The 13,547-nt window shown below is 48.3% G+C and overlaps 1 protein-coding gene across 1 annotated transcript in view; it reads right to left on the bottom strand.

The window, feature by feature from the left end:
- Positions 1 to 13,547, bottom strand: part of unc5a (unc-5 netrin receptor A) — a 610,423-nt gene that overhangs the window by 188,904 nt on the left and 407,972 nt on the right. The gene's annotated exons all lie outside the window — the stretch shown is intronic.

Below are 13,547 nucleotides of genomic sequence, written 5' to 3'. Positions count from 1 at the left end.
GAGTCAGAGAGACAGAGACAGAGTCAGAGAGTCAGAGTCAGAGATCAGAGAGACAGAGATCAGAGAGACAGAGATCAGAGTCAGAGAGACAGAGATCAGAGTCAGAGAGTCAGAGATCAGAGTCAGAGAGACAGAGATCAGAGAGACAGAGATCAGAGTCAGAGATCAGAGTCAGAGATCAGAGTCAGAGATCAGAGAGACAGAGATCAGAGTCAGAGATCAGAGAGACAGAGATCAGAGTCAGAGAGACAGAGATCAGAGAGACAGAGATCAGAGACAGAGATCAGAGTCAGAGAGACAGAGATCAGAGTCAGAGAGACAGAGATCAGAGTCAGAGACAGAGATCAGAGTCAGAGAGACAGAGATCAGAGTCAGAGGTCAGAGAGACAGAGATCAGAGTCAGAGAGTCAGAGAGTCAGAGATCAGAGATCAGAGAGACAGAGATCAGAGTCAGAGAGTCAGAGATCAGAGTCAGAGATCAGAGAGACAGAGATCAGAGAGACAGAGATCAGAGAGACAGAGATCAGAGTCAGAGAGACAGAGATCAGAGTCAGAGAGACAGAGATCAGAGACAGAGATCAGAGTCAGAGAGACAGAGATCAGAGACAGAGATCAGAGTCAGAGATCAGAGAGACAGAGATCAGAGAGACAGAGATCAGAGACAGAGATCAGAGTCAGAGAGACAGAGATCAGAGACAGAGATCAGAGTCAGAGATCAGAGAGACAGAGATCAGAGTCAGAGATCAGAGATCAGAGAGACAGAGATCAGAGACAGAGATCAGAGTCAGAGATCAGAGATCAGAGAGACAGAGATCAGAGACAGAGATCAGAGTCAGAGAGACAGAGATCAGAGTCAGAGAGACAGAGATCAGAGAGACAGAGATCAGAGACAGAGATCAGAGTCAGAGAAACAGAGATCAGAGTCAGAGAGACAGAGATCAGAGTCAGAGAGACAGAGATCAGAGACAGAGAGACAGAGATCAGAGTCAGAGAGACAGAGATCAGAGTCAGAGAGACAGAGATCAGAGTCAGAGAGAAATAGATCTGGTACATACTCCATCTATATATATATATATATATATATATATATATATGTAATAATATTAATAATACTAGTTATATCATATTAGGTACATTTTAATTTTAACTTTATTTAACCAAGCAAGTCAGTTAAGAACATATTCTTATTTTCAATGACGGCCTAGGAACAGTGGGTTAACTGCCTGTTCAGGGGCAGAACGACAGATTTGTACCTTGTCAGCTCGGGGGTTTGAACCTTCCGGTTACTAGTCCAACACTCTAACCACTAGGCTACAAGGTAGTTGTTGTGAAATTGTCAGATTACTTATTAGATGTTACTGCATGGCCAGAACTAGAAGCACAAGCATTTCACTACACTCGCATTAACCATGTGTATGTGACCAATACAATTTGATTTGATTTTGATTTGATGAGTGTGAATTCCATCTCTCTACCATCTCCTTCCTAGGGTATGTCATCGATGCAGCACATATACAAATGGATCCAGACAAAGTGAGAGCGGTGGTGGATTGGTCTCAACCCACGACCAGAGTGCAGCTGCAACATTTCCTGGGTTTTGTTCATTTCTACCGCAGCTTCATCCAGGTTTACAGAATCCTGGCTTCTCAGCACTCACCTCTCCCAAAGTTCCCTTCACGTGGTCTCCAGCAGCTAACTAGGCATTCTCGGACCTCAAAAGTCGATTCACTACAGCCCCTATCTTAATCCATCCAGACCTGTCCCGTCAGTTTGTGGTGGAGGTCGACGCTTTGGATGTCAGAGTGGGGGCCGTCCTGTCCCAGAGTTCTGCCCAGGACCAAAAACTGCACTCCTGCACCTTCCTCTCCCATCGTCTTATCCCTGCTGAGAGGAACTATGATGTGGACAATCGAGAACTCCTCGCCGTCAAGATGGCGTTGGAGGAGTGGAGGCACTGGTTGGAGGGGGCGAAACACCCATTCTTAGTGTGGATTCTGGAATCTGGAATATCTCCGCACCGCCAAGTGCCTCAACTCTAGGCAGGCTCGTTGGGCCCTGTTATTCACTCGTTTCATTTTCACTCTCTCCTACAGCCCAGGGTCCAAGAACATGAAGCTTGACGGACTCTCACAGTTGCATTGCCCTACTGCTACTCCGTCTGACCCCGAGACCTACCTCCTGCCTAGCGGCTGCAGTCGTCTGGAGTATAAAGAGCCTGGTTCGTAAGGCGCAGTCTTCCCAGCCGGAAGCCAAGGGGGGTCTGGCTAACTGGATGTTTGTCCCGGACTCTGCATGTTCTTCGGTCCTGGAATGGGCACATTCCTCAAGACTAACCTGCCATGGCTGTCTACTCGGGACCCTTCGAGTGGAATAGCGTAAACTTTCCCCCCATTGCATTTGCCCTTTCGCCATCTCTAAAATCCTTAGCCCCTCTGCTGTTCATCTTCTGTTGCCCCGCACCCTCCATATCCATCCTACATTTCATGTGTCCAAGATAAAGCCTGTGTCTCACTGTCCTTTGTCTGCTGTTTCTCCCAATGATCTGCTCCTGCTCCGCATCAGATGACCTAGCTTGGTACACCCCACACCTAACAGGCATGAACGTAGGCTGGCTGAACCCACAGCAGGGGACTGGATATAAAAAAAGAAGCTCTTCAAAAAGCCACATCCCTGGTGGCGTACCGGCCTTACGGGGCATGTTGAAAACTCTCGGCGCCTGCATAACAGGCTCATATAATGGAGTCAGGCCAGACACATCACCCCCACTCCCTCTAGCTTTAAGAGGAAAAGGTGCTTGTCTAAGCCCAAACGGCCCACTCTCCTCATCAATGTGTAGTCTGTATTGACCCATTTAGAACTGTCACTGTACAACAGTCTCTGGGCTGCTAGAACAGTCTCTGGGCTGCTAGAACCGTCACTGTAAAACAGTCTCTGGGCTGCTAGAACCATTACTGTACAACAGTCTCTGGGCTGCTAGAACAGTCACTGTAAACAGTCTCTGGGCTGCTAGAACAGTCACTGTAAACAGTCTCTGGGCTGCTAGAACCGTCACTCTACAACAGTCTCTGGGCTGCTAGAACCGTCACTGTACAACATTCTCTGGGCTGCTAGAACCGTCAAAGTACAACAGTCTCTGGGCTGCTAGAACCGTCAAAGTACAACAGTCTCTGGGCTGCTAGAACCATCACTCTACAACAGTCTCTGGGCTGCTAGAACCATTACTGTACAACTGTCTCTGGGCTGCTACAACAGTCACTGTACAACAGTCTCTGGGCTGCTAGAACCGTCAAAGTACAACAGTCTCTGGGCTGCTAGAACCGTCACTGTACAACAATCTCTGGGCTGCTAGAACCATCAAAGTACAACAGTCTCTGGGCTGCTAGAACCGTCAAACTACAACAGTCTCTGGGCTGCTAGAACCATCACAGTACAACAGTCTCTGGGCTGCTTGAACCATCACTTTACAACAGTCTCTGGGCTGCTAGAACCATTACTGTACAACAGTCTCTGGGCTGCTAGAACCATCACAGTACAACGGTCTCTGGGCTGCTTGAACCATCACTTTACAACAGTCTCTGGGCTGCTAGAACCATTACTGTACAACAGTCTCTGGGCTGCTAGAACCGTCAAAGTACAACAGTCTCTGGGCTGCTAGAACCATCACTCTACAACAGTCTCTGGGCTGCTAGAACCATTACTGTACAACTGTCTCTGGGCTGCTACAACCGTCACTGTACAACAGTCTCTGGGCTGCTAGAACCGTCAAAGTACAACAGTCTCTGGGCTGCTAGAACCGTCGAAGTACAACAATCTCTGGGCTGCTAGAACCATCAAAGTACAACAGTCTCTGGGCTGCTAGAACCGTCAAACTACAACAGTCTCTGGGCTGCTAGAACCATTACAGTACAACAGTCTCTGGGCTGCTTGAACCATCACTTTACAACAGTCTCTGGGCTGCTAGAACCATTACTGTACAACAGTCTCTGGGCTGCTAGAACCATCACAGTACAACGGTCTCTGGGCTGCTTGAACCATCACTTTACAACAGTCTCTGGGCTGCTAGAACCATTACTGTACAACAGTCTCTGGGCTGCTAGAACCATCACAGTACAACAGTCTCTGGGCTGCTTGAACAATCACTTTACAACAGTCTCTGCAGAGGGGCTGTTGAACCCAGAAAGCCATGATCCTAGATGATACGTCCACCAGGCCTTGCCCATCCTTGTGCAGTGGCAGGTACAGGGCTGCAGCTTTCATCCAATGTTGTTCAGATCAGAAGAAATTGACAAGGGTCCTCTGAAGCTCTTGTATCAAGGTAGAGGTACGAGTACCACCTGCGTCCCACCCTCTGCCTTCTCCCTTTTCGGGCAAGCATGTCGCTTATGGTCAACATCCCCACACTCAAAAACACAGTTGACTCCCCGTACCAGCATAAGCCATATACAGTCTGTAGTCATACTAGACTTTAAATGATACCTCCAAAGTCTGCTCCGGTGAGTCCAAAAACATAAACACCTGACACCAAAACCACACAACCTGTTTCAGAGCCGGGTGTTAGAAACCACACAACCTGTTTCAGAGCCAGGTGTTAGAAACCACACAACCTGTTTCAGAGCCAGGTGTTAGAAATCACACAACCCGTTTCAGAGCCGGGTGTTAGAAATCACACAACCTGTTTCAGAGAGGGGTGTTAGAAACCACACAACCTGTTTCAGAGCCAGGTGTTAGAAACCACACAACCTGTTTCAGAGCCGGGTGTTCGTATCCCAACAGGACAATTTGAATTGAACTTGCAAACTTTCGTATAAAGACTGTTCAGAGTGGAGATGTGAATATCATTCGACACTGAGACACTGAGAGAAGACAACTTGTTGTTTATGAATGCTTCTTTGAAAACAATAAAAAAAAATAACAACCACTTGGAAACCACTTACTCTGCAACAACTGCTCATTATTCTGCAAACAAAGTGAGAAAAGCATAAAACACACACCGCCCTCTGTGCCAATTCCACACAACTGATTGTTTTCAATCAGCCAGCACGTCAGGTTGTGGAGTAGAGGGGAAGGAGACAGATCTGCTATACAACAACACAGTGGCAGCTCCACTTCAACATGTCGCCAATGACAGAGGCAGAGGGCCACACACTGCTCTGTTTCTACTGCGGGAGGGTCTGTTTGAGGCCCCACGTGGGTGTGTCTGTGTCTGTGTCTGTGTCTGTGTCTGTGGGTGTGGGTGTGGGTGTGTGGGTGTGGGTGTGGTGTGGGTGTGTGTGTGGGTGTGGGTGTGGGTGTGTGTGTGGGTGTGTGTGTCTGTGGGTGTGGGTGTGGGTGTGGGTGTGTCTGTGTCTGTGTCTGTGTCTGTGGGTGTGGGTGTGGGTGTGTGTCTGTGTCTGTGGGTGTGGGTGTGTGTGTCTGTGTCTGTGGGTGTGGGGGTGGGTGTGTCTGTGTCTGTGGGTGTGGGTGTGGGTGTGGGTGTGTGTGTCTGTGTCTGTGGGTGTGGGGGTGGGTGTGTCTGTGTCTGTGGGTGTGGGTGTGGGTGTGGGTGTGTCAGTGTCTGTGGGTGTGGGTGTGGGTGTGGGTGTGTGTGTGTCTGTGTCTGTGGGTGTGGGTGGGTGTGGGTGTGTCTGTGTCTGTGGGTGTGGGGGTGGGTGTGTCTGTGTCTGTGGGTGTGGGGGTGGGTGTGTCTGTGTTGGTGGGTGTGGGGGTGGGTGTGGGTGTGGGTGTGTCTGTGGGTGTGGGTGTGGGTGTGTGTGTCTATGTCTGTGGGGGGGTGTGTGTGTGTGTGTGTGTGTGTGTGTGTGTGTGTGTGTGTGTGTGTGTGTGTGTGTGTGTGTGTGTGTGTGTGTGTGTGTGTGTGTGTGTGGGGGGGTGGGGGTCTGTGTCTGTGGGTGTGGGTGTGGGTATGGGTGTGGGTGTGGTGTGTGGGTGTGTCTGTGTCTGTGGGTGTGTCTGTGTCTGTGGGTGTGTCTGTTTCTGTGGGTGTGGGTGTGTGTGTGGGTGTGGGTGTGGGTGTGGGTGTGGGTGTGTGTGTGGGTGTGGGTGTGGGTGTGGGTGTGTGTGTGTCTGCGTGTCTTTGTGTCTCTGTGTGTAAACGTGTGTGTTTCTATGGCATTTTCCATGTCCACTGTGGATGTCCTCACTTGTCTATTACAACAGGAACAACTGTGTAAAGATCCCCAAAAAGAGGCTTGATTAGATAAATATGAGTTGAACTAAATTAAACAAAATATGTGCAATACACCCAAGCTGGTGTAGTGAGGAGGCTGCTGTCTACCACCTGATAAACCCAGGCTGGTGTAGTGAGGTGGCTGCTCTCTCTACCACCTGATAAACCCAGGCTGGTGTAGTGAGGTGGCTGCTGTTTACCACCTGATAAACCCAGGCTGGTGTAGTGAGGAGGCTGCTCTCTACCACCTGATAAACCCAGGCTGTTGTAGTGAGGTGGCTGCTCTCTCTACCACCTGATAAACCCAGGCTGGTGTAGTGAGGTGGCTGCTGTCTACCACCTGATAAACCCAGGCTGGTGTAGTGAGGTGGCTGCTCTCTCTACCACCTGATAAACCCAGGCTGGTGTAGTGAGGTGGCTGCTGTCTACTACCTGATAAACCCAGGCTGGTGTAGTGAGGTGGCTGCTCTCTCTACCACCTGATAAACCCAGGCTGGTGTAGTGAGGTGGCTGCTGTCTACCACCTGATAAACCCAGGCTGGTGTAGTGAGGTGGCTGCTGTCTACCACCTGATAAACCCAGGCTGGTGTAGTGAGGTGGCTGCTCTCTCTACCACCTGATAAACCCAGGCTGGTGTAGTGAGGTGGCTGCTCTCTCTACTACCTGATAAACCCAGGCTGGTGTAGTGAGGTGGCTGCTCTCTCTACCACCTGATAAACCCAGGCTGGTGTAGTGAGGTGGCTGCTGTCTACCACCTGATAAACCCAGGCTGGTGTAGTGAGGTGGCTGCTCTCTCTACCACCTGATAAACCCAGGCTGGTGTAGTGAGGTGGCTGCTCTCTCTACCACCTGATAAACCCAGGCTGGTGTAGTGAGGTGGCTGCTCTCTCTACCACCTGATAAACCCAGGCTGGTGTAGTGAGGTGGCTGCTGTCTACCACCTGATAAACCCAGGCTGGTGTAGTGAGGTGGCTGCTCTCTCTACCACCTGATAAACCCAGGCTGGTGTAGTGAGGTGGCTGCTGTCTACCACCTGATAAACCCAGGCTGGTGTAGTGAGGTGGCTGCTGTCTACCACCTGATAAACCCAGGCTGGTGTAGTGAGGTGGCTGCTGTCTACCACCTGATAAACCCAGGCTGGTGTAGTGAGGTGGCTGCTCTCTCTACCACCTGATAAACCCAGGCTGGTGTAGTGAGATGGCTGCTGTCTACCACCTGATAAACCCAGGCTGGTGTAGTGAGGTGGCTGCTCTCTCTACCACCTGATAAACCCAGGCTGGTGTAGTGAGGTGGCTGCTGTCTACCACCTGATAAACCCAGGCTGGTGTAGTGAGGTGGCTGCTCTCTCTACCACCTGATAAACCCAGGCTGGTGTAGTGAGGTGGCTGCTGTCTACCACCTGATAAACCCAGGCTGGTGCAGTGAGGTGGCTGCTCTCTCTACCACCTGATAAACCCAGGCTGGTGTATATTCCCCCTCCTTCTCTGGTATATTCCCTCTCTTTTCTAGAACTCAGTTCCTTCATTTGAATATAAAAATTGGATTTTATCAAATAAAACTATGCTGTATCTGGGACCCTCAGGATGACAATTTATAGCCAGATTACTGAATGTTTTTATTTTCCTTCAGAAAAACTACGTTCTCAAAAGTGCACCGCAAACTAGATGGGTTGTCAAGCATGATCTACGTCGACAGAATCAAGTCTCTAGTATGTCGACAGAATCAAGCCTCTAGAACGTCGACAGAATCAAGCCTTTAGAACGTCGACAGAATCAAGCCTTTAGAACGTCGACAGAATCAAGCCTTTAGAACGTCGACAGAATCAAGCCTCTAGAACGTCGACAGAATCAAGTCTCTAATATGTCGACAGAATCAAGCCTCTAGTATGTTGACAGAATCAAGCCTCTAGTATGTCGACAGAATCAAGCCTCTAGAACGTCGACAGAATCAAGTCTCTAATATGTCGACAGAATCAAGCCTCTAGTATGTTGACAGAATCAAGCCTCTAGTATGTCGACAGAATCAAGCCTCTAGAACGTCGACAGAATCAAGTCTCTAATATGTCGACAGAATCAAGCCTCTAGTATGTTGACAGAATCAAGCCTCTAGAACGTCGACAGAATCAAGTCTCTAATATGTCGACAGAATCAAGCCTCTAGTATGTCGACAGAATCAAGCCTCTAGTATGTTGACAGAATCAAGCCTGATGTATGTCGACAGAATCAAGCCTGATGTATGTCGACAGAATCAAGCCTCTAGTATGTCGACAGAATCAAGCCTTTAGAACGTCGACAGAATCAAGTCTCTAATATGTCGACAGAATCAAACCTTTAGAACGTCGACAGAATCAAGCCTTTAGAACGTCGACAGAATCAAGCCTTTAGAACGTCGACAGAATCAAGCCTTTAGAACGTCGACAGAATCAAGCCTTTAGAACGTCGACAGAATCAAGCCTTTAGAACGTCGACAGAATCAAGCCTTTAGAACGTCGACAGAATCAAGCCTTTAGAACGTCGACAGAATCAAGCCTTTAGAACGTCGACAGAATCAAGTCTCTAATATGTCGACAGAATCAAGCCTTTAGATGTTAATAATGACCCTACGTGACATTTGTCAAACATGACTAGTCTATATACTGTTAATGTAGTTAAATGTAATTAAAGTTTGGCTACATTTTCTGGCGCCTTCCTCCTGTCAACATCTTTGTGGACATGACAGACTGTAGTCAATACAATAGGCTTTCACCTACACTTCGACATGTAGGATGGCAGAGGGCCTTGCTGCCCTGGTAGAGGGCCTTGGTGCCCTAGCAGACGGCCTTGGTGCCCTGGTAGAGGGCCTTGGTGCCCTGGTAGAGGGCCTTGCTGCCCTGGTAGAGGGCCTTGCTGCCCTGGTAGAGGGCCTTGCTGCCCTGGTAGAGGGCCTTGGTGCCCTGGTAGAGGGCCTTGGTGCCCTAGCAGAGGGCCTTGGTGCCCTGGTAGAGGGCCTTGCTGCCCTGGTAGAGGGCCTTGCTGCCCTGGTAGAGGGCCTTGGTGTCCTGGTAGAGGGCCTTGGTGCCCTGGTAGAGGGCCTTGGTGCCCTAGCAAGGGCCTTGCTGCCCTGGTAGAGGGCCTTGCTGCCCTAGCAGAGGGCCTTGGTGCCCTGGTAGAGGGCCTTGGTGCCCTGGTAGAGGGCCTTGCTGCCCTGGTAGAGGGCCTTGCTGCCCTGGTAGAGGGCCTTGGTGCCCTAGCAAGGGCCTTGCTGCCCTGGTAGAGGGCCTTGGTGCCCTAGCAGATGGCCTTGGTCCCCTAACATATTTGTAGACGTGCTGCTGTGCGGTTTGTTGCTAACCTTAATTTGCTACCTGCCACCTTTACGTTTTTTTTACTCTTTAATTACCTTTTATATTTTTAGTTTTTCTCTTGCTCAACTTTTTTCATTAAACTTTTTTTCCCCGGACGCTTTATCTGGACTTGGTTCTACAGGACCTCCACCAGCCGAAGCTAAGCAGTAACATTAACATGATGCTTTATCTGGACGTGATTCTACAGGACCTCCACCAGCCGAAGCTAAGCAGTAACATTAACATGATGCTTTATCTGGACGTGGTTCGTCAGGACTTCCACCAGCCGAAGCTAAGCAGTAACATTAACATGATGCTTTATCTGGACGTGGTTCGTCAGGACTTCCACCAGCCGAAGCTAAGCAGTAACATTAACATGATGCTTTATCTGGACTTGGTTTGTCAGGACCTCCACCAGCCGAAGCTAAGTAGTAACATTAACATGATGCCTTCTAATTGCAGTCGCTGTACAGGAGAACGATCACCTTATGGCAAGGATCGCTGTGCTGCAAGCAGTCATAGTCAATGAACTAATCATTGATCATGATCTTGATGTGATTGGCCTGACTGAAACATGGCTTAAGCCTGACAAATTTACTGTGTTAAATGAGGCCTCACCTCCTGGTTACACTAGTGACCATATCCCCCGTGCATCCCGCAAAGGCTGAGGTGTTGCTAACATTTACGATAACACATTCCAATTTACAAAATCAAAAACTACGTTTTGGTCTTTTGAGCTTCTAGTCATGAAATCTATGCAGCCTACTCAATCACTTTTTATAGCTACTGTTTACAGGCCTCCTGGGCCATAAACAGCATTCCTCTCTGAGTTCCCTGAATTCCTATCAGACCTTGTAGTCATAGCAGATAATATTCACATATTTGGTGACTTTAATATTCACTTGGAAAAGTCCACAGATCCACTCCAAAAGGCTTTCAGAGCCATCATCGACTCAGTGGGTTTTGTCGAACATGTCTCCGGAGCGACTCACTGTCACAGTCATACTCTGGACCTAGTTTTGTCCAACATGTCTCTGGACCTACTCACTGTCACAGTCATACTCTGGACCTAGTTTTGTCGAACATGTCTCCGGACATACTCACTGCCACAGTCATACTCTGGACCTAGTTTTGTCCAACATGTCTCCAGACCTAGTTTTGTCCAACATGTCTCCAGACCTAGTTTTGTCCAAAATGTCTCTAGACCTAGTTTTGTCCAACATGTCTCCAGACCTAGTTTTGTCCAACATGTCTCTAGACCTAGTTTTGTCCAACATGTCTCTAGACCTAGTTTTGTCCAACATGTCTCTAGACCTAGTTTTGTCCAACATGTCTCCAGACCTAGTTTTGTCGAACATGTCTCCAGAGCGACTCACTGTCACAGTCATACTCTGGACCTAGTTTTGTCGAACATGTCTCCGGACATACTCACTGCCACAGTCATACTCTGAACCTAGTTTTGTCCAACATGTCTCCAGACCTAGTTTTGTCCAACATGTCTCTGGACCTAGTTTTGTCCAACATGTCTCTGGACCTAGTTTTGTCCAACATGTCTCTGGACCTACTCACTGCCACAGTCATACTCTGGACCTAGTTTTGTCCAACATGTCTCTGGACATAGTTTTGTCCAACATGTCTCTGGACCTAATCACTGTCACAGCCATACTCTGGACAGTGGAGTAAATGTTGTGAATCTTAAAGTTTTTCCTCATAGTTCTGAATCACCCAGTATGTGGTTGTCTGGGCTGCTGGCTGGCTGGCTGTCTGGCTTAGTGCTTTGGGAATCACCCAGTATGTGGTTGTCTGGGCTGCTGGCTGGCTTAGTGCTTTGGGAATCACCCAGTATGTGGTTGTCTGGGCTGCTGGCTGGCTGGCTTAGTGCTTTGGGAATCACCCAGCATGTGGTTGCCTGGGCTGCTGGCTGGCTTAGTGCTTTGGGAATCACCCAGTATGTGGTTGTCTGGGCTGCTGGCTGGCTAAGTGTTTTGGGAATCCCCCAGTATGTGGTTGTCTGGGCTGCTGGCTGGCTTAGTGCTTTGGGAATCACCCAGTATGTGGTTGTCTGGGCTGCTGGCTGGCTTAGTGCTTTGGGAATCGCCCAGAATGTGGTTGTCTGGGCTGCTGGCTGGCTTAGTGCTTTGGGAATCACCCAGTATGTGGTTGTCTGGGCTGCTGGCTGGCTTAGTGCTTTGGGAATCACCCAGTATGTGGTTGTCTGGGCTGCTGGCTGGCTTAGTGCTTTGGGAATCACCCAGTATGTGGTTGTCTGGGCTGCTGGCTGGCTTAGTGCTTTGGGAATCACCCAGTATGTGGTTGTCTGGGCTGCTGGCTGGCTTAGTGCTTTGGGAATCACCCAGTATGTGGTTGTCTGGGCTGCTGGCTGGCTTAGTGCTTTGGGAATCACCCAGTATGTGGTTGTATGGGCTGCTGGCTGGCTTAGTGCTTTGGGAATCACCCAGTATGTGGTTGTCTGGGCTGCTGGCTGGCTTAGTGCTTTGGGAATCCCCCAGCATGTGGTTCATCTGATCAACCATAGAAGTCCCTACCAGCTCTCATTAACCAGATCGGACACTCCAAAAAAACAAACATTAGACACTTTATCATCACTGTGTTCCTTAAATTGATGAGCATCTAACCTGTTCCAGGATTGGGATGCCAGGACAGAGAAGAACCTTGACTGGGTATCTCTGCTACATTCATCCATTGGAATGCCAGGACATAGAAGAATCTTGACTGGGTATCTCTGCTACATTCATCTACTGGGATGCCAGGACATAGAAGAATCTTGACTGGGTATCTCTGCTACATTCATCTACTGGGATGCCAGGACATAGAAGAATCTTGACTGGGTATCTCTGCTACATTCATCTACTGGGATGCCAGGACATAGAAGAATCTTGACTGGGTATCTCTGCTACATTCATCCATTGGGATGCCAGGACAGAGAAGAGCTGCTACATTCATCGGTTTTGACTGGGTGACAAGACTTTTACTAATTTCCTAAAAGTAGCAAGACTCACACGGCAGTTCAAAAATAACAACAACAACACAAACAAAACCGGTTCAGAATGCTGTTCAACTGTCACTACAACCATGAATTAAAGCACACCCTATTGCTGGAACGTAATCATTCATTATATTATATATCTCTGGAAAAGGTGTGAGAAGAACACAACAGTAGAACACAACAGTAGAACACAACAGAAGAACACAACAGTAGAACACAACAGTAGAACACAACAGTAGAACACAACAGTAGAACACAACAGAACAACACAACAGTAGAACACAACAGTAGAACACAACAGTAGAACACAACAGAAGAACACAACAGAAGAACACAACAGAAGAACACAACAGTAGAACACAACAGTAGAACACAACATAACAACACAACAGTAGAACACAACAGTAGAACACAACAGAAGAACACAACAGAAGAACACAACAGTAGAACACAACACAACAGTAGAACACAACAGTAGAACACAACAGTAGAACACAACAATAGAACACAACAGAAGAACACAACAGAACACAACAGAAGGAATAACTAATGATCAACAAAGAGTTCTGCCTCTGGAATAATTAGTGGATTGTTTGAGGCAGATAAGAAAACTACACTGACAGAAACAGAAACCACAATCTACCCTAATCAAAACCCGACAACTAGCTACTGTATTGAAATGTCAGACGAGGCAAATCCTCATGTAAATTATTCACACTGAGCCGGCATCCCAAATGGCCCCCTACTCCCTATATAGTGCACTGCAAGCAGTGCACTATAAAGAGGAAAGGGTGTGCCATTTGGGACACAGATATGAATCTGAAAGACATTACACAGCTACAAATGTCATTGATTCATTCTCGCCTCCTGTCTGGTAGAGTCTCTAGTCTACCCATGTAGTCAGTAGCACATTGAACCTGTAAAGGTCATGGACTACAGTACTAATGGCGGTGAACGCGTCTCTATCTAGAGCCTAAAAGAATTCCTTGATTGTCCCCCACCAGGAGAACCCTTTGAAGAATCCTTTACGATTCCAGGTAGAACCCTTTAGG

Source organism: Oncorhynchus gorbuscha, linkage group LG23 (assembly GCF_021184085.1).
Source record: "Oncorhynchus gorbuscha isolate QuinsamMale2020 ecotype Even-year linkage group LG23, OgorEven_v1.0, whole genome shotgun sequence".
NCBI classification, from domain to species: domain Eukaryota; kingdom Metazoa; phylum Chordata; class Actinopteri; order Salmoniformes; family Salmonidae; genus Oncorhynchus; species Oncorhynchus gorbuscha.
This window is presented reverse-complemented; position numbering and strand designations above follow the sequence as displayed.